The sequence below is a fragment of the Leptonychotes weddellii genome, chromosome 2 (assembly GCF_054177405.1).
Source record: "Leptonychotes weddellii isolate Sample4059 chromosome 2, ASM5417740v2, whole genome shotgun sequence".
Classification (NCBI taxonomy): Eukaryota; Metazoa; Chordata; class Mammalia; order Carnivora; family Phocidae; genus Leptonychotes; species Leptonychotes weddellii.
Genome location: NC_138370.1, coordinates 144,625,344 through 144,650,828, shown reverse-complemented (window position 1 = coordinate 144,650,828; position 25,485 = coordinate 144,625,344). Strand labels below are relative to the sequence as shown.

Sequence of the window (25,485 nt, the reverse complement as noted above, 5' to 3'; positions counted from 1 at the left end):
GCTTGACACAGTGCACTATACTACACTTACTGTATTTCTGTTAACTGCCCTACACAGCTGATGCTGCATTCCCGTACTGATAACAACACATCAGTTCTATTTCCTACACCTCCTACATCAGTTCGATCATACCTATTTATTTTTGAAAGTTTTTGTTAACCTTAGCTCCCTCTGAGGCTACATTTTGTTCAGATAAGATTCTTTATTTCATCCTATGCCAGTGATTATCAAGTTTCTCTACATTGAGCACATGGGTTGCTCAGTCGTTCAAGCATCTGCCTTCGGCTCAGGTCATGATCCTAGGGTCCTGGCGAGCTTCCTGCTCAGCGGAGAGTCTGCTTCTCTCTCTCCCCCTGCTTGTTTTCTCTCTCTCTCAAATAAATAAATAAAATCTTTTTTAAAAAAAGATTCTCTACATTTAATTATTTCTGTATAGAGATTTAAACCAACATAGTTGCTGTCTGCCAATTCAGTGCATCTCAAAAGTGTGGTCCCTGGATCATTAGCACTAGTGTTACCAGGGATTTGTTGAAAATGCAAATTATCAAGTGTACCACAGACCTACTTAATCTGAAGTGAGGCGCAGGAATCCGTGTTTTTACAAGCCTTCTGTGTGATTCTGAAGCATGCGAAGTTAGAGAACCACTGTTGTAGTTGGTTAAATCATCAAAGAAATAGCATGGGCATGGATGTATGCATCTTATGAAGCTTACTACTTTTAGATTTTCTAAAGAGAATGCATTGAGAAACAGGTCTATCTTAGGTCCCATTTAATAGTATTATTAAATATTAAAATGCTTCCCTTGTATGAAGTTTTTACTGCCAGTCTATTCCAAGGTGTATATATACTATGATAAACTTGAGCAAGTCTCATATATCCTAAGAAATAATCCAACATGTTAGGACATAAATTTGCAGTGATTTGGAAACTTTTCTCTGTCTTGTGCTTAAAAATATATATTTGAAAACATATATGAAAAACAGAAATAAATGGTTTAAACATTCATTTTTTTTTTTTTAAGATTTTATTTATGTATTTGACAGAGAGACAGCGAGAGAGGGAACACAAGCAGGGGGAGTAGGAGAGGGGGAAGCAGGCTTCCCACGGTGCAGGGAGCCCAATGCGGGGCTTGATCCCTGGACCCTGGGATCATGACCTGAGCTGAAGGCAGACGCTTAACCAACTGAGCCACCCAGACGCCCTTCAGTTAGTTTTGATATTGAATCAACATATGGCCAAAATTACAACCATGAACTAAATTCTGAGCCTAATGGAACTTTGTTTTTTCCCCTTTCTCTTCTGTACCTGCATAATGGATGTGACCCTTTTCAGCTCTGTCAATAAAAGAAATAATCAGCCCTTCTATTCATTTAATCATCAACTCTCTCACAAAGGCTCTGTGAAATTGTAGGTATTACTGACTTTGATTCTTCCAGGGGTTTGTTGCATATGTGATACTTAGAGAGTTACAGTCACTCCTTGGGAGGGTCATTTAGTATTTTGAAGCCCATGGTTTAAAAGAGGATATTTTTTTTTGTTTTCACTAAGAAGGACTAAGGCAGAATTGAAAGTAAATTGTCCATTTTAAATGCAGTAAGAACCTTACAACAGAGGAAGAGCAGGGACACCTGCCCAGTGGGCTGCACAGGTGGGTCCGATGGCGCAGCATGGTCTGCCCTTTCCCATGGCTTCCGGCTTGCCGTCATGCTTGCTTTGTCTGGTAAAAACCTCCTTGTGGGGGGCGGGGGGAGGGGGTGGCGGAATCTGGCTTCAGTTGCTCCTGCTCAGTTATGGTCTCCTGTGCCATATAATCTCATCAGGCCCTGTGGAATAATAAACTTTCAATCTTACCTCACACTGTGAATAACCGAGTATCATCTGGTGGTAGTAATTGGGAAAAATGACTCAAACACTTCCAAAATTTGCAAAGTATTTATTGTAAGTTGGGGGACCCCTGCCCTTTAAGTGTTTTGGAATACTTGTTAAAGCAACTATTCTCTCTGGCTTTTGAGCTGAGACAGGCTTTCTCTTTTAATTTTTTTTTGTTTGTTTGGTAAGAACTTTGGAAGGAAGAAGAGTAAAGGTGAGTGAGAAAACTATATGAATATGATTAAGTTTTTATTAGTTTAAAACATTTAATGGTTTTTAACTACAAAAGTAACAATTTCAGTTTCTATCTAATATATCAGGACAGTAGGAGCTCAATTTAGAAATTAAGATATATTATAGAAAAAACAGATTTTATATATTTCTGGTATATCCATACCCATTACTATATTCATTTTAAATTTATTGTTACTCTGTTTGTATAAAGGATTGTCATCCATAGGGTGCCAGTTTTGTGTTTGTTTTTTTTTCTCTATATCCATAGGGAATCAGATAAGAAATGGACTTCATCACTGTTAAAGAAATTAGGTCTTAATTAATAACCAAAAAATATACTGATTATCAAGATAATTTATTACCAGAACTGGCTACCAATGATATTTTCAGCTTGAGTTGAAAGATTCTTGAATTTTGAGAATTTTTTCAAGCTGTAATAACATCTTTTGAGGGTTTAAAATATTTTATTCTTAGCATCTGGAGATTGTTCTGTTATTTTTAATTCTTTCAGGTATTATTCTATGATTTAGAATTTCTCTGTTCTCAATTGAATGCAAAAAAAAAAAAACCAAAAAACTACAAAACCTATCTTAGCTTCCTATAAGTAACAACATTGGAAAATTAAAACTAATAAAAAACAGTACTCACTCTCAGGGAACTATGACACTTATTTGGAGACATATAGGAGACTACCAGACTGTTCCATCTTTAAAGATTCAGTTCAAACGTCACCATCCACATGAATGTCTCCCTGATTGTGAGAGAGTATTTTGTCTTTTCCAGTGTGGTAGCAATACTGCATCAGAGCATTGAAAATTAGCTACTTTTACCTGTGTAGCCACCCTTCTATGAACCTTTCAGGGCAGGATCTGTGTTTTCTGATTCCTTTTTCTTTTTAAGCTACAAGTAGTAGTCTATATGGCCTTTGTGCAGAAAGGTGTATTAAAAACATGTTTGTAATCATGATCTTAGATGTACACATGAATAAAGCCAAAATTAGACACATTGCACAGATGAGCATTGCCTGTGATGTTGGAAATAGCATGTTAAAAGGTTATCATGTACTCAGAACCTTCTAGAATTGAAAGTATCTTGGAAAGAATTTCTTTCAACTTTCTTGGATTCCCTAGATAAAGAAATGGAGTCTTAGAGAGGCTAAATGATTTTCCCTACGATGCAAATTTAGTTGTTGACATGTTTTGTGTTCCTTAACACATAAACTATTTAGTTAATGGTAAGGCAATTATATCATATACATGATTAGATAATATGCAATTAAACATTAGGTTAATAATACTTTAAAAAATTTTACTTAAAATCAGTATATTGTTCTACTTAACACAGTCTTTCCTTTCTTAAATATGCCTCTTTTGTACAAGTAGAATCCTATTTTTGCTTTGGCTTCAAACTCATCAAAGCTGGTTTAGACAATGACTTCTTACATATAAAATGAGAGGGAGGGAGTGTGCATGTGTGCACACAGAAGTGTATGTGTGACTGTATACTTTGGATAACCTTTTAGGAAATGCCTAAGGCATAGTTTGTAACATCACAAAAAGTCACTGCGGACAGACTGCATAGGAATTGGTATTATGTGCATCAGAGCCATATGAGTCCAAGAGGGTGGACAAAGAGGGTTATCATTGCAAACAACTGCCCAGCAGGATGGCTTTTACAAGGATATGGATGACACAGTTTTTTTTCTTCCCCTGTGAACAAAGAGCTTGTCACCTCCCCAGCACATTCATTTTCTCCTGCATGGAGTTATGTGGCCCATGCTGACTTTCAGACCTTAACCTGTAAAAATTCCCTTTGGAAGTACCTTTCATTTAGATTATTTTTGAGAGAAGCTTGCAAAGGTGAATTTAATAGTGAGTCACAGTCATTGTAACAGCTTACTATTCCTTTTATATAAGAGAGATGTCTTGAAAAGCTATATGCTTAAATCATACTGGCTTTCTCTTTCTCTTCTTAATTATCATGTGTTCAGTATTCATTAGAAAGCATATTTTTTATTAATATTTTTTGCTGAGAGTTTTGAGCGAGCATTTTCAACAGCTTTCCAAATCCAAGTGAATATCTTAAATACAATTATTCACTTACTCAGTTTTCCTTGAGGTCCAACAAGTTGCCGGGTATTGTCATATCCTTCATATACTTGTATGTGAGGCCCTATAGATGTTAATAAAGTTTGAGCTGCTTTGAATATTGCCATTAGAAGTTTTCAAATGGTTAAGGTTTTCTTTCTCTCTTTCTTTTTCTTTCTTTCTCTTTCTTTCTTTTCTCTCTCTCTCTTTCTTTTCTGCAAGACTACTTCCTAGATGGCCTTGTGAACTTCCATCGGGGCACATAATGCCAGATTGTTCTCTTGGTGATGTTAGCAGCTGCAGATGATCATTGCTTTGATTCGTTAATTTGTCAGGCGCTGCAAAATCTTGTGGGTTTTTTTTTTTTTTTAAGATTTTATTTATTTATTTGACAGAGCACAAGCAGGAGGAGCGGCAGGCAGAGGGAGAAGCGGGCTCCCTGCTGAGCAAGGAGCCCGATGCCAGGCTCAATCCCAGGACCCTGAAATCATGACCTGAGCCAAAGGCAGATGCTTAACCAACTGAGCCACCCAGGTGCCCCCAAAATCATGTTATTCTAATTATATCATTCCTTCTTCATTTATTAGTTGGACTACTTTTATAAACAAAAACTTGCCCTCATCAAATTCTGATGATCCTTAGGTAATTATTTTTTCTTTTCTTTTTTTTTTTTTAAGATTTTATTCATTAGAGAGATAGCAAGCATGAGCTGGGCAGGGTGGTGGGGGGAGACAGAAAGAGAGGGGGGAAGCAGACTTCCTGCTGAGCAGAGAGCCCAACCCTGGGCTCCATCCCAGGACCTGAGATCATGACCTGAGCCAAAGGCAGCCGCTTAACTGACAGCAACCCAGGGGCCCCTTCTTAGGTATACTTTCCAGACGGAAAACAAGTGTTGTTGTTTTTTTTTCCCGTCTTTCATTTTCTAGTTTCCACAATAATAATTTGGTTCCCCTTCATCTTTTGAATTTGACCACTAAGTTTGTTTATTTTAATATAATCATGAACTAATGTAATGAAATATATTTGATGTGTTTTAACTCATTGCATTTATTATCTTGTTTTTCCCCAAATGGTTCTATCTGGCCCAGGAGGTCCTTTGGCAGACTCTAGTTGTCTTTGATGGCTTCCTTAATTCCTTGTATGACAAGATATGAAAGACTGATTTTATATATATCTTTATCAGATCAAGAATCTGCCACTTCTCCTAAGAAATGTGGTTTCTTTTAGTGAGAATTTGCACTTACTGATGAAAATCTGGATACTAGTATGTATTTATTGCTACTGAGGGGCCATGTTTCTAGGCATTTTCCATAAACACACACCTATATGGTATGTGTGTGTGTATATGTAATGTATTATATATACAGTCTCTCTCTCTCTCTAATATATGTATAAAATATATTTATAAAATAAAACATGAATTTAAACTTTTATTTCTAATTCTGATTTCTGATTTAGGACAATAGGATTTACTCATCTAAAAATTGTATCTAAAAAAAAATTGTATCTAATTTCTTCTAAGACAAAAGACTGTCTTTAATGTTACCAACATAAATTCTCATTTGCTTGATCCCACCCTGCACCAACAGCATTCTCAGAGTACATTACCAATGTTACCACCAAATATAGAATTACTAAAAATATTTTATTTTTCCAGTTCTTTCAGTTCCTACCAAAGGGTATACCCCACTAAGGATATGCACTCAAATTGCCATGTCTTAAAATTAATTGGAATATTTTTTCTCTTTGTACTTTTTTTTTTAAGATTTTATTTTATTTATTTGAGAGAGAGAGAATCAGAGAGAGAGAGCACATGAGAGGGGGGAGGGTCAGAGGGCGAAGCAGACTCCCTGCCAAGCAGGGAGCCCGATGAGGGACTCCATCCAGGGACTCCAGGATCATGACCTGAGCCGAAGGCAGTTGCTTAACCAACTGAGCCACCCAGGCGCCTTCTCTTTGTACTTTGTGCCACCAACTATTTATACAGGTTCACTTGTTTCATATTATTCTCAGTTTTTAGGAATTGTTTCTTTACATATCATTTCATTTTATAATTAAGTGGAATATTTACATTGTTCTTATATAAAATATGTAAAACAGTGTTTATTCAAAGAAATGTAGTTCCTGTCTTCACATTCCTTCTACCCCATTCTCTTTCTCTCATTATATGTAAATACTTAAAAAAAAATTATGGCTTATCCATTTGCACTTTTTCATATTAGCAGTTAGTCACATACATTGTTATTCTTACTTTCTGAGATAAATTGTAGCACATTGCATGCATTTGTATTTTGTATTTTTATTTAACAATATATGTAGAGAGATCACCACATAGTGCTATTTAGAGGAATTCCTCATTTCTTTTTTCAGCTACACAATACTGCATGTTGTGGATATACATACTTTATTCAATTAGTTCCCCATGATGGATATTTGATTTGTTTGCAGTTTTTTTTTTTTTTTGGTTACTTATTGAATGATGGAAAAAAAATTCTTGAATAGATTGGACTATCATTTAGTCTCCAGAGCTTTCGCATTACTGGAGAATCAGATGAAAGAGGGTCATGTTAAACAGTTTTCAAGAGTATAATGACTAAAGCATACATTGTGGGAAACCCCACAAGACAAATGACATGAATTCTTCAACCACAGGGGTGAAAATGTAAGGAAAAATAAGATGGAGACATAGATTAAAAAAAGATTAAGAGATATTTAGTAGTTCTAATGTGTGAACCTTATTTTGGATCCCAATTAAGCTTACAAGAAAAAATTGTGGACTGTGTATTTGATGATACTAAGGAATTATTTTTTAGTGATTTTAAGTGTAATTATATTTAATGATTTATGTATAATAGTATTATGGTTATGTCCTATATCTTAGTGACACATGCTGAATATTTACTGATGCGATAATATATCTGAGATTTGTTTCAAAATAATCTTGGGAGGGGGGAGTTCAGTGCCAGTATAGACACGGCAAGATTAGCCCAAACTTGACCAATACTGATGCTGGCCAATGAGTGTATGATGGCCCATTCTCTTGTTCTTATGTTAATTAATTGGAATATTTTTTTTCTCTTTGTACTTTTTTTTTAAAGATTTTATTTTATTTATTTGAGAGAGAGAGTATATATATATATATATAATAATTTTCTCTAAGGATTCTGAAAATCTACACTTAATAAAATTATTGACTTTTAAAATATAAAAATCTGGCTTAATGCATCATTTACATGCAGGAAAGTCTATTTTAGCTTCTGGATATTATAATAAATTAAGTGCTGTCTGGGATGCTTATTAGTATAGAAAACAGAAAGGAAAAGTTAACAAATAAGGGACATGGATATAAGAATAAACTCCAAAATAAAGTGTTCATAGATTTTTCCACCTTTGATCATGATTTCTCTTTCCACTGGAGGAAAAAAAAAATGTGTGCTCTGAAAGTCATGTCTTGTATGAATTCTGGAAGCCATAGGTGACTTTCAAGTTGCAGCTAGGCAGAGCAATTCAACTGTAGTGGCCATACCCAAGAAAAGGATGACTGAGAAGCTGAATGAAAAAGTATGTACAGAAGGAAGAGTACATATTACATAGTGATGTAATATAGTCCATCAATGACTTCTAAAGGACCTACCTTAGAATGTTGGATGATTTGCACAAAAATTTAAGTAGGTATAGTATTAGTATTTGAGAGGCTAGGGATTTTATAGTTTCAAAGGGCTTTATCAGAACCTCATGAAGCAGAGATGAGTAGTGAAGGGGGAAACATACACAGTTTGGTAACTGAAAAATTGTTTTCCTGTTCTTCCAGATCATGCATAGTTTCTTTTAATGGTGATTATAGATATTGTACTATTTAAAATAAGGTCATTTACGCTTTGAAATTTTACCTGTCAGTAAACAAAAGGGAGAGGCAGGAATCAGAAATTATGGAGTTTGTGGGTTGAACTCAAAGATTCACAGATATAGGGAAACTGTTTGATTTTATATACCACTCTATCCTCCACATCCAACCCAAACCAGGTTTTGGGTTGGATGTGGAGGCCTACCTTACGGCAGACCTACAATAAGTTTTGTTACCTAAGTGGATGTGTGCATAAACGAGAGTGGAAACTAGATGAAGGAAACAAATAAGCAAAAACAAATAAATAGATGCAAGGATTAATTACCTGATCAGCCCTTCTTTTGTTAATGTAGGTCTCATAGCATAAATGCTCATTAATATTCTCAGAATGGTTTACCCCTTATGACCTTGACTTTAAATATTTTTTAACTCTCCCTTCCTTTGCAGAACAATCAACGAGTGAAGCACTTCTTGAATCACATTTGCTCAGCTTAACTTTCACAGAGGCAATTTTAGCTTAATCACTTCCTCATTCATTTATCCTGTGAATTTTTTTTTCTATTTAGAATGTGACTTTGATAATTTTGTAATTATATAGTAAGATGAAGATAGGCAATTGAAGATGGTATTTAAAATATATCTCTTTTTATTTATATAGAAGCATTTTCTTGAGTCAGGTGAGAAAATAAATTCAGAATAACCATATTTAAATCTTTGGGCAATACAGGTATGGAAAGACTTTTTATGGGAAGTGAGTTTAGAAATTTTTGGAGGTAGCTTAGTTATAACAATAGCACTTCTAGGGGCGCCTGGGTGGCTCAGTTCAGTAAGCGGCCAACTCCTGATTTCGGCTCAGGTTATGATCTCAGGGTCCTGGGATTGAGCCCCACATCTGGCTCTGCGCTCAGCAGGGAGTCTGCTTGAGATTCTCTCTCCCCCTCCCCCTTTGCCCCTGCCCACGCTCACACTTTCTGTCTCCCTCAAATAAATAAAGTCTTAAAAACAAAACAAAACAGTAGCACTTCTAGAACCTTAAATCAGATTTCATCACTACAAATGAAGCTCTATAAGACAGAGCCTATAAATATATAGTGAGAAAGTATCTTCCTGTGTTCTGAGAAATCTGTTATAAAGTAAAAACTAACAAAAACCATGAAGTCCTAGATACTGAAGTTATTGAAATTACACATGTTGAAGGAGGGCAGTGAGGTAGCAGTTTCTTACTTAATATTAAAACCGTGTTTGTATATTCATTCAGCAAATATTTACTGAGTATAAACTATGTGGAAGGTAGTTTTCAAGATGCTGGAGGTATAGTGGTGAACAAGATAAACAAGGTCCTTGCTATAATTTTTAATGTGATTCGAATTTTGGATTGTAGGATTTGGTGGGGTGGAGACAGATAAGAAATGTGGTAATTTCAGGTAGTGAGTGTTATGTTTAAAACAAAGTGGGATAAATGCCAGAGATGGATTGGGGTAGATATTGGCAAATTGGTTTCAGTAGAGTGCTCAATGAAGGATATCTCTGAGGATTTTTTTTTTTAAGCTGGGGTCTTAGGAGATAAGGGTTTCCCCCATTTAAAGATGCAGGGAAGCAGGTGTTGACTGGAAAGTGAGTGAGGTTAAGCAAGTGTTCTGCTTCAGAGCTTTTGCATTTGTTCTTTCCTCTGTCCATAAATGATTTGAGATTTGAGAGTGGACGGGATTCCAGCATGAAGAGTCTTAGAATATGGTGAAGAGTCTTGTTTTTATTTAGAATCTGAGATTCTAAATTGAAGAATTTTAAGAGTGATTTGAGCTATTTTTTATTTTTCAGAGACCATTCACCCCACTGTGTGGAAATGGATTGAATGGGGAAATGAGAAAGGAGACCACTTCATTGACCAGGTGAGAGGAGAGGGATAGCAGCCTTGAGTGAATTAGACATCTTCTGCGTATATTTTGTAGGTAGAGCAAAAGGTATTTGTAAATTGATTATATTGGGATCAGGGTGGGGATGTGGCTTGAGGCGGTGTGATACACACACATTTCTGTATTGCATTGTGTGAGAAGCTATGGACAAGGAGTCGTTAGAATGAGTTTATAATCAGTGTTATAGTAGCAGCTCTTATTATGGAAAAATGCATTTATCTGCAATAAGATAGGCAATATGGGAATATTACTGGTTCCCTTGAAACTAAACTGGGTGTTAGTTGTCCCACCCCAGTTGAATTTCAATTAAACATTTTTAAGTTTCTACTATGTCTAAGGCCCTGCTCTAAATGCTGCAAAGATTGCCAGCTAACAATCATTAATATTTTTAATGTGACAGATGCTATTTTAAATTCTTTACCTGTTAACTCATATAATACTATATGCCTTAGACATATGTACCATTATCTGTGCCCCTGGTTATATATGAAGGAACTGAAATTTGGAAAAGTTAAGTGAACTTCCAAAAACCCTCAGCTGTAAGTTGTGGAGCCAGAACTTAACCTAGGCAATTTGTCCCTCAAGCATGGCACAAGAATGTCTCTCACACAATAAGATGAAGAGTAGCCCACATTTACCTTATGCTTCAAGACTGTTCTACATGTGTTAATTTCTAGTCCCTCATTTTATTCCCATCTAATCCTGTTAATAGCCAGAACATATCTGTGTGTGTGGGATTTCATTTGGCAAGCTAATGTTTTTTGATTTCCTACTCTGTAATGATTTTATCCCAAGTACCAGGGATAAAATGTTCCAGCCCTCAAAAAAACTTAACATTCGGGGCCTGAATTTCCTCTTGTTGATTATGTAAAGTTAGCATGGTATAACCTCCTCAGATTTCCTTTTTTTGGACTATAAAATGGAAGATATATTAAATGTTATTAGTGACAGATTTATAGATAGAAATTGATTTTTAACGAGACTAAATTAGTTGGTCAAGCAAAGTAGCCAGATACAAGATCAAAGACAAAGATCAGTAAATTTTCTCATGAATAGCAACAAGCAAATTAGAAAATGCAACAATAAATAAGGAGAATATTATTAATTTCTTTCACACTAGTAATAGAAACTCTCCAAATTCAGCAAACGGATAACCTACAAATCCCAGCAGTTTTAGTATACCATTATGGAGGAAGTTTTCAAATGTTAGTAAAGGGCACAAGAAAAGACCTGAATAAATGGAAATCTTTACTACGTGTACAAAAGGGAAAGCTCAACATTGTAAAGATCAAGATGCTGATTCTCCCTAAATTCATCTATGTTGTAGTTTCAGTTGTGATTGTTACAAGAGTCAACAAAGGTTTAAAAAATACATATCGAAGCATAAGACTAGCAATGAAAAAAATTTAAAAAGAAGAGTGGTTTGTTCTGTCAGGTAGCAATGGATCATAAAGCTATGGAAATTAATAGTGTAGAATCTTAGTTCATGAGTGAATAAGTAACAATAAAAAGTCCAGATATAAGTATATGTATACATGCATGTGTATATATTTCATATACATTTTTTGTATTCATAATTTTATTCATATTTTCATAATTTTTTCACTGAGCTCAAGTAGGAGATACACATACACACACACCAAAATTAATGGGAAAAAACAGTTCAATAAATGTCAAGAAGGCTATTATTATAATGTAAAAATATAATAGTATAAAATTAATTCATACCTCATACCATTTAAAACTAAAATCTAAATACATTTTAAGATTAAGGAAGCAAACAACAGAAGATTATTAGGAAAATGCAGATTAAAACAGGAATGCCCTTAATCTTAGAAAAATATAAACTGTTAATAGAAACAATTGTATGTAGACCTGTGGGAAAAAGGCTTCTCACACTCTATAAAGAGGGAATGTAAATTGAATCAGGCATTTTAGAAGGTAATTTGCCAGTATTATTTGAAACAAAAACTGCATTGACCTCAAGTAAGTAATTTCCCTTCTAAATATATATCCTTGACAAACAAAGCCGGGGAGGAAAAAGAGAAATTATATAGAGACATTTTTTAATTGCCACATTAATTGCAGTACCAGAATACTGGATATGACCTAAAAGGCCTTTTTTAGAAAATGGCTAAATGATACAGATACTCCTACCTTGGAATTCTACAGAGCACTTATAAAGATTTTTATTTATTTATTTGACAGAGAGAGAGGGGGGGGGGAGGGAGGGAGTGCACGCAAGCACAAGCCGGGATAGTGGCAGGCAGAGGGAGAGGGAGAAGCAAGCTCCCCACTGAGTAGGGAGCCCTATGCAGGGCTGGATCCCAGGACCCTGGGATCATGACCTGAATCGAAGGCAAACACTTAACTGACTGAGCCACCCAGGCACCCCCCTACAGAGCACTTAATAGGAACAAACTAGACCTACAGGCATTAATGTTGCCATTTCTTTAACTTATTTTTTGAGTTAAAAAAGAAAGCAACTTAGGGCACCCGGGTGGCTCAGTCAGTTAAGCGGCTGACTTCAGCCCAGGTCATGATCTCTGGGTCCTAGGATAGAGTCCTATATCAGGCTCCCTGCTCATCAGGGAGTCTGCTTCTTCCTCTCCCTCTGCCTGCCACTCCCCCCTGCTTGTGCTCTCTCTCTCTCAAATAAATAAATAAAATCTTTAAAAAAAAATAAAAAGAAAGCAACTTGTAAATGCTAATTACAGAAAAATAGGTTTCAACTTGAGAATTTTAAGGGACATCATTTTTTTTTTTTTAATTTTATTTATTTGACAGAGAGATAGAGAGAGAGAACAGGTAGGCAGAAGGGCAGGCAGAGGGAGAGGGAGAGGCAGGCTCCCCGCTGAGCAGGGAGCCTAATGCGGGGCTCGATCCCGGGGACTCTGGGATCATGACCTGAGCCGAAGGCAGCTGCTTAACCAACTGAGCCACCCAGGCGCCCCTTTAAGGGACATCATATTCAGTCTATGGCAATAACTAGATCCCTTTTGTGATCTGACCTATCTCAATTTATTTTAAATTACTTTAAGAGACCTGGAAAGGTGGACACCAAAATCATAACAGTGGTTACCTTTGGGAATGGGGGATGAGTAGAAGAGGGGGCTGAAAATCAAAGCTACAGTTTTTAATAAAAAAGATCTTTGATTTCTTATATTTTGCTATATTGTTTTAACTTTTTATTTTAAAATGATTATAAATTGACAGGAGATTGTGAGGATAGCACAGACAGCTTCTATGTTCCTTCTCCCAGTTTCTCCCAATGGTTCCATGACATTTTATGCTAAGCCTAGCATAGTATTAGGCCAGGAATTAGACATTGGTAAATATGTTTCTAGTTCTATATCATTTTATCACATGTGTAATTCATGTAACTACCACATTTTACTACATTAAAAAAATTAGAATGCTTGCAATTATGTTACTTGAATAATTATTTATTAAAACATAATGGAAATCACTATATCACAGTTCATTTATTTATTCAACAGACATTCATGGCTATATAACTTCAGTTGTTTGATCATAATTAATTTAACCAATTCTCTATTCTTAATCATTACCAATTCATTAGATATTATACGTGAAACTGAGAACAACACAGATGTGTGCACATACATGCACAATATTCTAATAGTTTTTTTCCCACAAACATAAGTATTGAATTAAATCATATGAATATTGAAGATATTTCCATATTGTCTTCCAGAAATGTTGTATTAATTTAAACTCCCATTAGGAGTCTAGGAGAGTTAGCATTTTATTGCAACCACAAAGGACATGAAAACTTTATTTTTAAATATTTCCATACTTAGCAGTGTCCAGCACATAACAGACACTCCAAAAATATTCACATAAGAAATGAGCACATGAAATAATTACCAATTTTAAATGCAAAAAGAGTAACTTCTCTTAGGCACATTTTTTCCTCTGACTAGTAACAAAAGGCACAGTAGTCCCTTCCCATTATAATTAGAACTTTGTTTTCTTTGAACTTTTTTACATTTTTCCCATTTAAAAACTATACTTTTGTTACCCATTGACTCTTAATATCAGTTCTGTGTTAAAAATACTAACTTCTTGGGGAGCCTGCGTAGCTCAGTTGGTTGAGACCCCACTCTTGATCTCAGCTCTGGTCTTGATCTTAGGGTTGTGAGTTCAAGCCCCACATTGGGCTCCACACTGGGCATGGAAAACAAAACAATTAACTTCTTATCTGTTACAGAGTCTGTTAATCTTTCTCAGTTTTTAACTTCACTTTAAATTTTGTCAGAGATATTGTTGATACATAAAATGATTTTTATTTTTGTGTGATCAAAATCTAACCCTTTCCTGATATTTCTATTTTTGCTTTATTGATTAGTAAGTCCTTCCCAGTATGAAATCAGTATTCACTTGATATAATCTAATTTCTTTGCAATTAGCATTTTAATTGAACAATTGATTGTATATGTTTTTGTAGAGCTCAAACTATTTTCCTCAGCTTGATAGCCTCATATGAACACTATTTGTTGAATAAAATTGTCTTTCTCCTCTGATTTGCAGAGTGATTTTGGAGGATGCTAAAATATGCCACATATAAGGAACTGTACCTGGGTTTTTTGTTTTCTTGCATTTTTTTAGTAGTCTCAACTTATTTTAATATCTTAGCATTATAAGATATTTTGCTGTCTGGCAGTGATAGCCACACACTTAATCTTATTTTGAAAAACTGCCATTTCAGTTAACATTTAGAAACATAGGAACATCAACAAAATAGCCTTCATGTTATTCGTGATGTCTCATTTTTCCCTTGTAATTAAATCCCTGTAACTATATCTTCAAATTTAGTATAAATTCTGAGTAAGATGGTATTCAAAACACAGACATCTAACCAATAATTACTTCCTCCCCACTCCCTTTTCCAAAGAACTAAGAGATTATAAAGGAGAAGGCAACTGGGAATTGGAGAGGTAGAACAAGAGTGATGTTTATTAGAAATTTGAGGAGTTTCTTCAAATAGAGGAGGCACAGTTCCAACCTCATAAAGTGGTAACCTACCTAGGAATTAATTATAGAAGGCCTCCACCCACATACCCTTACCTGGGCAGAAATTTTGGAAAAAGGAGCAAAGGAGAATTGAGATAGTATCTCCATGTTAGAGACAGCTAAACATTGGAAGCATTCATTCTTCCCTGAACTCCAGCCTCCTATTTCCACTGCTTACTCAACATGTCATCTTGAATGTTTAATAGGCATCTTGATTCTTGACTTAACACTACTGTCTTCTAATTTTTTTTTTTAAGGATTTATTTATTTGAGAGAGAGAGAGACAGAGAGCAAGTGCGAGCAGGGAGAGGGGCAGAAGGAGAGAGAGAGATAAAACCTCAAGCAGTCTCCTCACTGAGCATGGAGCCTGATGTGGGGCTCGAGCTCATGACTCTAAGATCATGACCTGAGTTGAAACCAAGAGTTCAAACTCAACCCACTAAGCCACCTAGGCGCCCCTGTCTTCCAATTCTTCATCCACTTATTGTACTCCCTATTTTCATAAATGCCATTACCACACAGTTACTCCAAATAAATACCTTGGGGTTATTGGTTATCCTGTATTCCTCTCTTTCCCTTATTACCCATACATCTTATCTTGGGATGCTGTAATAGAGTAACATAGACTAAGTAGCTTAAATGACAAATATTTTTTTTTTTTAAAGATTTTATTTATTTATTTGAGAGAGAGAGCACATGAGAGGGGGGAGGGTCAGAGGGAGAAGCAGACTCCCCGCCGAGCAGGGAGTCTGATGCGGGACTCGATCCAGGGACTCCAGGATCATGACCTGAGCCGAAGGCAGTCGCCTAACCAACTGAGCCACCCAGGTGCCCCACAATGACAAATATTTATTTCTCACAGTTCTTGAGGCTGGAAAGTCCAAGATCAAAGCAATGGCAGATTTGATGTCTGGTGGGACTCCTCTTCCTGGTTTGTAGATGATCATCTTCTTGCTATACCCTCATATGGAGAAAAAAGAATGAGGTAGCCCTCTGGCTTCTTCTGAGGTCACTAATCCCATCAAGAGGGCTCTATCCTTATGATCTAATTACCTCCCAAAGACTCCACCTCCAACTACCATTACACTGGAGATTAGATTTCAACATACAAATTCTGGAGGGACACAAGTGTTCAGTTAATAACACACAGTTAATGTCATCAAGTTCTTTGAGCTAATGCTTAATAATTTAGATCAATTCTTGTCTTTTCTCACCATTTTCACCACTACTTTATCTATGCCACCAACTCCTTATACCTGCAATATTGCAGGCAACCTCTTTTCCATTTTTGTTTACTGAAGTTGATTATACACTCAACAGTCTGAATTACCTTTTGAAAAACACAGGTCAGAATGTATTATCCCCTGTTCAAATTCCTCTAATAGTTTTCCTCACATTTATCCATGGCGTCTTACTGGCACTTGCCCACCTCTTATTACTCGTCACCTCACCCTTAGGCTCTCTGCTTTGGTCCAGTTGGATTTCTTGCTGCTCCTCTATTAATCGCCATCCCTTTTTAGGGACTGCATTTGCTATTCCCTCTGCCTTTTCCCTTAGTACTCTAGGTATTCACATCACTGAGATCTTCTCAGAATTCACATTCTGAGGAAAGTCTTCCCTAACCACTGTATTTATTGTATCATGTCTATTTGAGCTATCCAGTCATTCAGCAAAAACTTGTTAATTTGGTCTTGTATATTTTGTACAGTTGACTTGTCTTTTTACCATTTAATTTTTTCTTCAGTGCATTTAATTTCTACATATAATTATAATATATATATTTTTTTATTATGCTTTCACTTTTAGACTGTAAGTTCTATAAGGATGGGGACCTTAGAATAAGTTGGTGGGCACTCATATTTTGGTTATATAATACAAATCCATTAAAACTACATAAATCTAAATACCTGGTTGAGGTGGATTTGCCATAATGCTAGTGAAGCTTACATTATAGGACCCCTGATTTTTACCAAGTTTCTTCCAAGGACCTAGGAAGGGTCCTAGGAAGAATCCTAGCAATTTATTTACATGGTAATTTGTTATTATAAAATATATCAAAATAATATATTTTAACCATAATGGATTAAGATCATTGTCTCCAATTAACTTTTCTTCTGTTATACTTCCCCTTCTATTAGGTGGTATTCTTGTGGTCATTGTTATTTTTGGGTGCTAAGTAAGGTAAATTGAGTTAGGGATACATTTTGTTGGGTTTAGTGGGATATATTTTAAGTATGGTTAATTTACTGCTAGCCATTTATCACAAAAAAGAAATGGTAATTATGTGATGTGATGCAGGTGTTACCTAACACTATGGTTGTAATCATTTTGCAATATATGAGTGTATCAAATCAACACTTTGTTCTCCTTAATCTTACATGATGTTATATGTCAATTATACCTTGATAAAGCTGGAAAAAAGAAGAAAATTGTGAGAATGAGAACCCAAATGGGGGAAAAAAACCAGAAAGGAGAGAAGAGTAATGATAAAGAAAAACACGATTTATTTGCACAGAATCAGCATGAAGAAGAGCAGTAGCTTTGTTTGGACAAATGTGTTGATTTTGATAAGTGCAGTGAACTTCAATAAATACTGTTATTGTGTTATTCTGCACTGTTTCTGAATAATGGCTTCTTTCTTCACAGTTTTGGTCCCAGAAATACTTGTAGGGAATCAAAGAGAATATATAATACAAAAAGAGTCATATAAAACAGGTATTTAGAAAAAAAAAATTGAAAGTATTTCCAACTCTTAAAAGATCCTTGATAACCTATTCCAACTCTAGTTTGCTTATATTTTTATCAGCTGTTTATAAACAAGACAGAAAATAGAGACATTCAATTTATCTTCAGGCTAGATGAATACAACTAGAGCCTTTAAAAATCATGAAGACAGTGGTAAAGAAAAAGTATATTCACTTAAATTCCACATATGAGTGAAATTATATGGTATTTGTCTTTCTCTGACTGACTTACTTTGCTTAACATAATACTCTCTAGCTCCATCCATGCCATTGCAGATGTCAAGATTTCATTCCTTTTTACGGCTGAATAATATTCCATGATCTCTCTCTCTCTCTCTTTCATATATATATATATATATATATATACCTCTTCTTTATCCATTCATCAGTCAATGAATACTTGGTCTGCTTCCATAATTTGGTTCTTGTAGATAATGCTGCTATAAACATAGGGGTACATGTATCCCTTTGAATTAGTGTTTTTGTATTTTTTGGGTAAATACCCAGTAGTGTGATTGCTGGGTCATAGAGTAGTTCTGTGTTTAACTTGTTGAGGAAACTCCATACTGTTTTCCAGAGTGGCTGCACTGGTTAGCATTCCCACCAACAGTGCGAGAGGGTTCCCCTTTCTCCACATCCTTGCCAACACCTGTTGTTTCTTGTGTTTTTGATTTTAGCCGTTCTGACAGGTGTGAGGTGATAGCTCTTTGCTCATTGTGGTTTTGATTTGCATTTCTCTGATGACGAGTGATGTTGAGCACTTCTGCATGTGTCTGTTGGCCATCTGTATGTCTTCTTTGGAGAAATATCTCTTCATGTCTTCTGCCCATTTTTAATTGGATTATTTGTTTTTTGGGTTTGAGTTGTATAAGTTACTTAAATATTTTCAGTACTAACCCTTTATTGGATATGTTATTTGCAAATAACTTCTCCCATTCCTTGCATTGCCTTTTAGTTTTGTTGATTATTTCCTTTGCTGTGTAGAAGCTTTTTATTTTGATGAAGTCCCAATAGTTTGTTTTTACTTTTGTTTCCCTTGCCTCGGGAGATCTACCTAGAAAAAAGTTGCTATGGCTGATGTCAGAGAAATTTCTGCCTGTCTCTTCTAGGATTTTTATGGTTTCAGATCACACATTTAGGTCTTTCATCCATTTTGAATTTATTTTTGTGTGTGGTGTAAGAGAGTGGTCCAGTTTCATTCTTTTGCTTGTGACTGTCCAATTTTCCCAACACCATTTGTTGAAGAGACTGTCTTTTTCCCACTGGAATTCTTTCTTGTTTTGTCAGAGATTAATTGACCATATAGTTGTGGGTTCATTTCTGGGTTTTCTATTTTGTTCCATTGATATATGTGTCTATTTTGTGCCAGTACCATACTTTTTTGATCACTACAGCTTTGTAATATAAATTCAAGTCTGGAATTGTGATTCATCCAGCTTTGCTTTTCTTTTGCAAATTGCTTTGGCTATTCAGGGTCTTTTGTGGTTCCGTACAATTTTTAGGATTGTTTGTTCTAGTTCTATGAAAAATGTTATTGGTATTTTGATAGGGATTGTATTAAAAGTGTAGATTGCTTTGAGTAGTATAGGCATTTTAGCAATATTTGTTCTCCCAATCCATGAACATTGGAATATCTTTCCATTTCTTTGTGTTCTCTTTAATTTCTTTCATCAGTGTTTTATAGTTTTCAGAGTACAGGTCTTATACCTCTTTGGTTAAGTTTACTCCTAGGTATCTTATTATTTTTTGGTGCAATTGTAGATGGGATTGTTTCAAAGGAGCATTTTTGAAGTAGTAGAAATGGTATGATAATGATCAAAAGTTTGTAAAAACACTTAACAAAAATTCCAAGGTGAAAAAAGAAAAAGTGACTTATTTATCCAAAGGAGTTTGTGAAGAATTAAGCAAAATAATTGGAAAGCATGAATGATAAAATGAAGCAGGGCGCCTGGGTGGCTCAGTTGGTTAAGCGACCGCCTTCGGCTCAGGTCATGATCCTGGAGTCCCGGGATCGAGTCCCGCATCGGGCTCCCTGCTCGGCGGGGAGTCTGCTTCTCCCTCTGACCCTCCCCCCTCTCATGTGCTCTCTCTCATTCTCTCTCTCTCAAATAAATAAATAAAATCTTTAAAAAAAATAAAATAAAATGAAGCAATAAATCTAACAAAGCAGTCACTAAACACTGTTCTATTATTGTAGGTTCTTGCTGGATGTGATGAACAGTGACTAGTTAGTTGATAATTATTTTGCACTACTATTATAATGAAAAACCCTCTGAGCAATTTTAAACTTCCTTGCCAATTGAAAATTATCTTTTAGTGATTGTTTTCAACAAATGAAATGTGTTTGGGATGATTGTAAAATGTCCTTTAGCAGTCAGTATTTGTGGTCAGTCATACGACTGAAAGGTGATGACAAAGGCTGCGTTCTCTTTATGAACATTAACAAGTAGGCAGCACATGTCTAATGTGTTCTTATTCCCTTGTTCTCATCAGAGAAAAAGGCTCCATTCAGAGTCCTAGAGGTTATTGGCGATTTTTTGTGTTTTATAGTAATAGGTTTTCTTTTGCATTTGAAGTGTTGTACATACATGCCAACTCCTTCTTTAAAGATGGTAAGTTTAATGAGATAATCTGCCTACTGTAAAACAGTGCAAGTCCTGGAACATTGCTACAACATTTTAAAGACTTTAAAATATATTTTCAAATGCATGGAAGATGCAGCCTATACTTAAATGAAATGGAAACAATTTATCAAAAATTTGATAAAGCTTAGATAGTTCACTTTAAACTACAAGCTATATTTATAGAACATTTTAGAAAAAAACAAGAGAAATCATAGCCTTCTGATTTGGATGTATATAAAAGTGATCTTTTCTTTTTGCATATTTACATTTATTAGGTAAAGAATTTCAAGGAAATTAAGTAAAAATTAGTCAAATCTAAAAAAAATCATAAAATCAAGGAATGGAATTGTTAGAAATTATTCTGACCCTATTGTTATAAATACTCATATAATACCAAAGACAATAATTTAATTAAGAGAGAGATAAACTTTGAATAGCAGTAATGAATAGGCTTTTTGTTATTTGCTTATGCTTTTAAACATAGGGAGTAAATCATGCATTAGAAAAAACATTAGAAAAGTTTAAATTTCTTGCTATTTGATTGCATTAGTCACTGCCTAAGAAAATATGAAATGGTGAGAAATATTATACTTCCTATTAAAATATGAGTTTTTCCAAAATGTGACTACAACCTGAGAATCTTTAATAAAAGTATCAATTGCCAGTTGTAAAGGTAAGATAAAATATAAAACAAAATAAAATAAAGTAGAATAAAATAAAAGGCAAATTTTGATCAATCATGCTGTTCTCCCTAAAGCAGATTATAATGAAATTATTGATCTATAATCAAAGTATCTAAAAATTTAGGATAAAAAGTATTGGCAGATAGGCAGTTAACTCATAAAATCAATAGGTTATTTTCTGGGTTTTTGTGATACTTGTATTACTTAACAATTTTTTAACATGATTTGCAGTGATTTCTTTAGATAAATATTCACATCCATACTTAACAGTGTATTTTAAATTTTGTATTCTTTTTCTTTTCTTTTTTTTTTTTTAAGATTTTATTTATTTATTTAAGAGAGAGAGAGAGAGAGGGAGTGAGCAGGAGCAGAGGGGAGAGTCAGCGGGGAGATGGAGACTTAGGCTCCCTGCTGAGCAGGGAGACCAATGCAGGGCTTTATCACAGGACCCTGAGATCGTGACCTGAGCTGAAGGTAGATGCTTAACGGATTGAGCCACCCAGACACCCCTTGTATTCTTTTTCTTAGAGAGATGGATTCTTTGGTGAATTCTATTAAACATTTAAGGACAAAAAGACCAAAAACATCCTCAAACCCTTCTTTGTACCATATACAAAAATTAATTCAAAATAAATAATATGACTAATATTAAAAGTTCTAATTATAGTTGACTGCTGAACAACACAGGAGTTGGGGCACTGACCCTCCCATGCAGTCAAAAATCAGTATAAATTTTGATTCCCCCAAAATTCAACTTCAGTAGCCTTCTGTTGACCAGAACACTTACTAATAATATAAACAACACATATTTTGTATGTCATAGGTATTATATAGTATATTCTTAAAGTAAGCTAGAAAAAAGCAAATGTTAAGACAATCATAAGGAAGTGCAAATACATTTACAGTGTTACACTGTATAAAAAAAAATGTAGTATAAGTGAACCCACACAATTCAAACCTGTGTTGTTCAGGAGCAAACTGTATAAATTTCCTAGGAAAAAAATGGGAAAACAGCCTCCTGACCTTGGGATAGGCAAATATTTTTTAGGAATCAAAGATCACAAACAGAAGAGACTATAAATTAGATTTCATCAAAATATCTCACCAAAGAAACATTAAAAATAAATAGGTAAGCAGCTGACTGAAAGAAAATATTTACAATGCATATATCTGACAAAGGATTGTATTCAGAATATGTAAACAATTATTACAATTTGATAGTTAAACAGACAAACCTCATATAAAAAAAAGCCAAAGATTTGAAAAGACATTTCACGAAGGAAGATGTACACAGGGCAAATAAGCATATGAGTAAGTTCTCACCATAGCAGTTATTTAGGAAATGCTAATTAAGCATGAGATTTGATATGGATGGTTAAATTTAAAATGACTGACAGCATTAAATATTGATGAGAATGTAGAACAACCAGGAATTTCATACACTGCTGGTTGGAGTGTAAAATGGTGCACCCATTTTGAGAAAAAGTTTGGCATTTTCTTATAAAGTTAAACATAAACCTCTGCTATCATACAGAAATTCCATACTAGGTATTTACCCAAGAAAATCCCAAATATATATCCATAAAAAGATATTGGTAATGTTAATGGCAATTTTATTGAAAATAGGCAAAAACTGGATATAACTTAAATGCCTTTCAACCAGAAAAATACAGAAATTAAATGTGGCATTTTTATATAATGAAACTGTACTCACATATACAGTGACATACATACAACTGAAAAATAGTAAGCTAAACACAGAAAAGTACAAACTGCATAATTCTCTAGGGGAGCAATATTTGTGTGTCTTTGGCCTTTGGATAATTTTAAGCTGATAACTTTTAAGAAACAGAAGGATCAGGAGGAACCTTTGACCTTTCCCCTAACTTCCTAGAAGAATTTAGATAGAACACCTGCTCCAGGAAGGGAGTTATTACCATGGATGGCTCTAGAATAATATAAACTTTGTATGGTAGACAGGGAGGAACTTAGCCAATTCTTTTTGCTGAAATTCCTCTTTTTTAAAAAAACATTAATTCCAATTTACATACAGTGTTATATTAGTTTCAGGTGTACAATGTAGTGATTCAACAGTTCCAATCTTCACCTGGTGCTCATCACAACAAGTGAACTTCTTAATCCCCATCTTCTAGTTAAACCATCCCCCTACCCTCCTCCTCTCTGGGAAACATTAGTTTGTTCTCTATAATTGGGAGTCTGTTTCTTGATTTGTCTCTCTCTCTCTCTTTTTTTTTCCCCTTTGCTCATTTGTTTTGTTTTTTGATTCTACATATGAGTGAAATCATATGGTATTTGTCTTTCTCTGACTGACGGACTTTGTTTAGCATAAAATTCCTCTCCATGCCCCATTGTTTCTGTATGACCCAGCAAACATTTATTTACCAAACATTTACTCTTTTTCATCTTCCTATGAATTGCTTTCCTTCCCTCTGAAGTCCAGATTACTAGCCTTTCTCCTTAGTTCAGAATAACATGTATACCTCATTTTGCTTTACTGTCTTTGGAATCTCTCATGTTTATGTGGATTCCCTTTATGTACATAATTAAATTTGATTTTCTTCTGTTAATCTGTCCCATGTCAATTTCTTAGATCAGCCAAAGGAAGTTTGAAGGGTATAGAAAATTTCCACAACAAGTCCATATACATGAATTTGATAACAGGTAAACCTGGTGTAAGAAATTAGAACACTAGTAGTTTATGCAGTAGAGTGGAGATTGAGAACAGCATTAGGAGGGAACTTCATGGGTTAATGGAAATATTTTTATCTTGGTATCTATGTGGTGAACATAGATGCATGCACTTGTAATGCATGGAGATATTACACTTAAGATCTGGGCATTTCACTATAAATGACACCTTATTAAAAAATGTTTCTCATTTTACAGGTCAATTTTCTGGTTTTTGTTTTCATTTTCATCAGTAATTCTGAAGTTAAAATCTCCACAGTCTCTAGGGGTAAAATGGTTTTAGTGCAGTTAGATTTCATTTTCATTGTCTAAAGCACTTCATAGAAAAAGTTCATGATCTGCGAGTATATGTTGTTTTTGCTCTGAAGCATTCCACTGTCTGACTTGTTGAAACATTCACAACATGTTTATTTATTTAGTTGTCCATAAGAAAAATGCAATATTCCTTTTTGAGGAATGATTTTATACTGCTGTGCACCTAGCAATTATCGCTCTTCTAAACAAACATGCTCTGTTGGCTTAATCCCCAATTCTAATACAGTGCTACACTAGAAATGATTATATGGTGTGTAAGCCTAATACTCTTTCCATCATTTTATGGCACTTGGGCTTCATGCATTTGGAGACAGCATTCTGATGTCAAATGTATTTCTAGTTTTCCCAAGCAGCCCATTGCTTGAAGGACCAGCAAAAGGAACTATTCTGACAATTTGGCTGAACTCATGGAAATTTCAGCCTGGCCCAGATGGTGAGACTCCGCTGTTGTGTGAAACAGGTATAAAGGCACCATTTAAAATGCTACTGGCAGTTTTCTTGAGCCTTGACAACAACAGGTGTTCCAGATTTCCTTTTTCTAAAATACTCTCCAGAATTGCAAATTATATGACATTATGTTTATTTTGAAAACAAAGGGACCTTTCCCATCAGAGTGATAAGCAATTGTGACTATTTTAATCATATTGTTGGGACTCTACCTCTAAACTCTATATGATTGAGGGAGGGTGAAATTTATTTTTTCACTAAGATAAGGCTATGTAAGGAATATGGAAAATTCATTTTATTATTCCAGCAGAGATGTGAAAGTGATAGAACCTTGGCATGTGATACAATGGCAAAAGGGGGTAGTTATGGACTGTATCCACTGAAGTACTTTGGTCAGGCTCAGAGGGGGTTTTGTTCCTGTATGTGTGTTGACATCACAGCCAAGCACTGAGCTATGTCAATTTTGCACAATTGAATTGTATTTGTCATTTTAATCACCAAAATTACCAGCACTATTCCAGTTATCTGGGTCATTAAGCTGACTGAATTAGATTGACTACTCTTGATCTGATTGCTCACTAGGAAATTGATCTTCAAAGAGATAATCCTGGCTACTGTGATAACAAACCATGATAATGTGATGCTAAACAGATGTGAATTGGGAGCTTTTCCCAAGAGGCCAGAGTTTTTGCTCAGGAAAGAGTCATGGGAATTTGTAAAGGCCTTATGGAAATTAACAAAGAAAGAATTTGCCACTTTCATGGAATCATTGCTTAATGCAAGAAGCTAGATAAATAGTTGAATAAAAATGTGAGCAATCACTTTCAGTTCTTTTAATTTTCTCCTTTTTTAGACTCACCATTTTTGTGGAGTTTAAATAACATTTCAAGAAAATATTTCTTAGACTACTGGGTAATTTTTACTTCCAACCTCAGGGAGGCCAGGGAAAAAAGGGGGAATTAGTAAACTATAACCCAA

The 25,485-nt window shown here is 35.0% G+C and overlaps 1 long non-coding RNA gene across 1 annotated transcript in view; it reads left to right on the top strand.

Annotated features, from left to right (window-relative positions):
* Positions 1–25,485, top strand: part of LOC145720206 (uncharacterized) — a 307,447-nt gene that overhangs the window by 213,462 nt on the left and 68,500 nt on the right. The window contains exon 4 of the long non-coding RNA XR_014143039.1: positions 9,854–9,924. This is a non-coding gene — a long non-coding RNA (uncharacterized LOC145720206). The remainder of the gene's footprint in view (positions 1–9,853; positions 9,925–25,485) is intronic.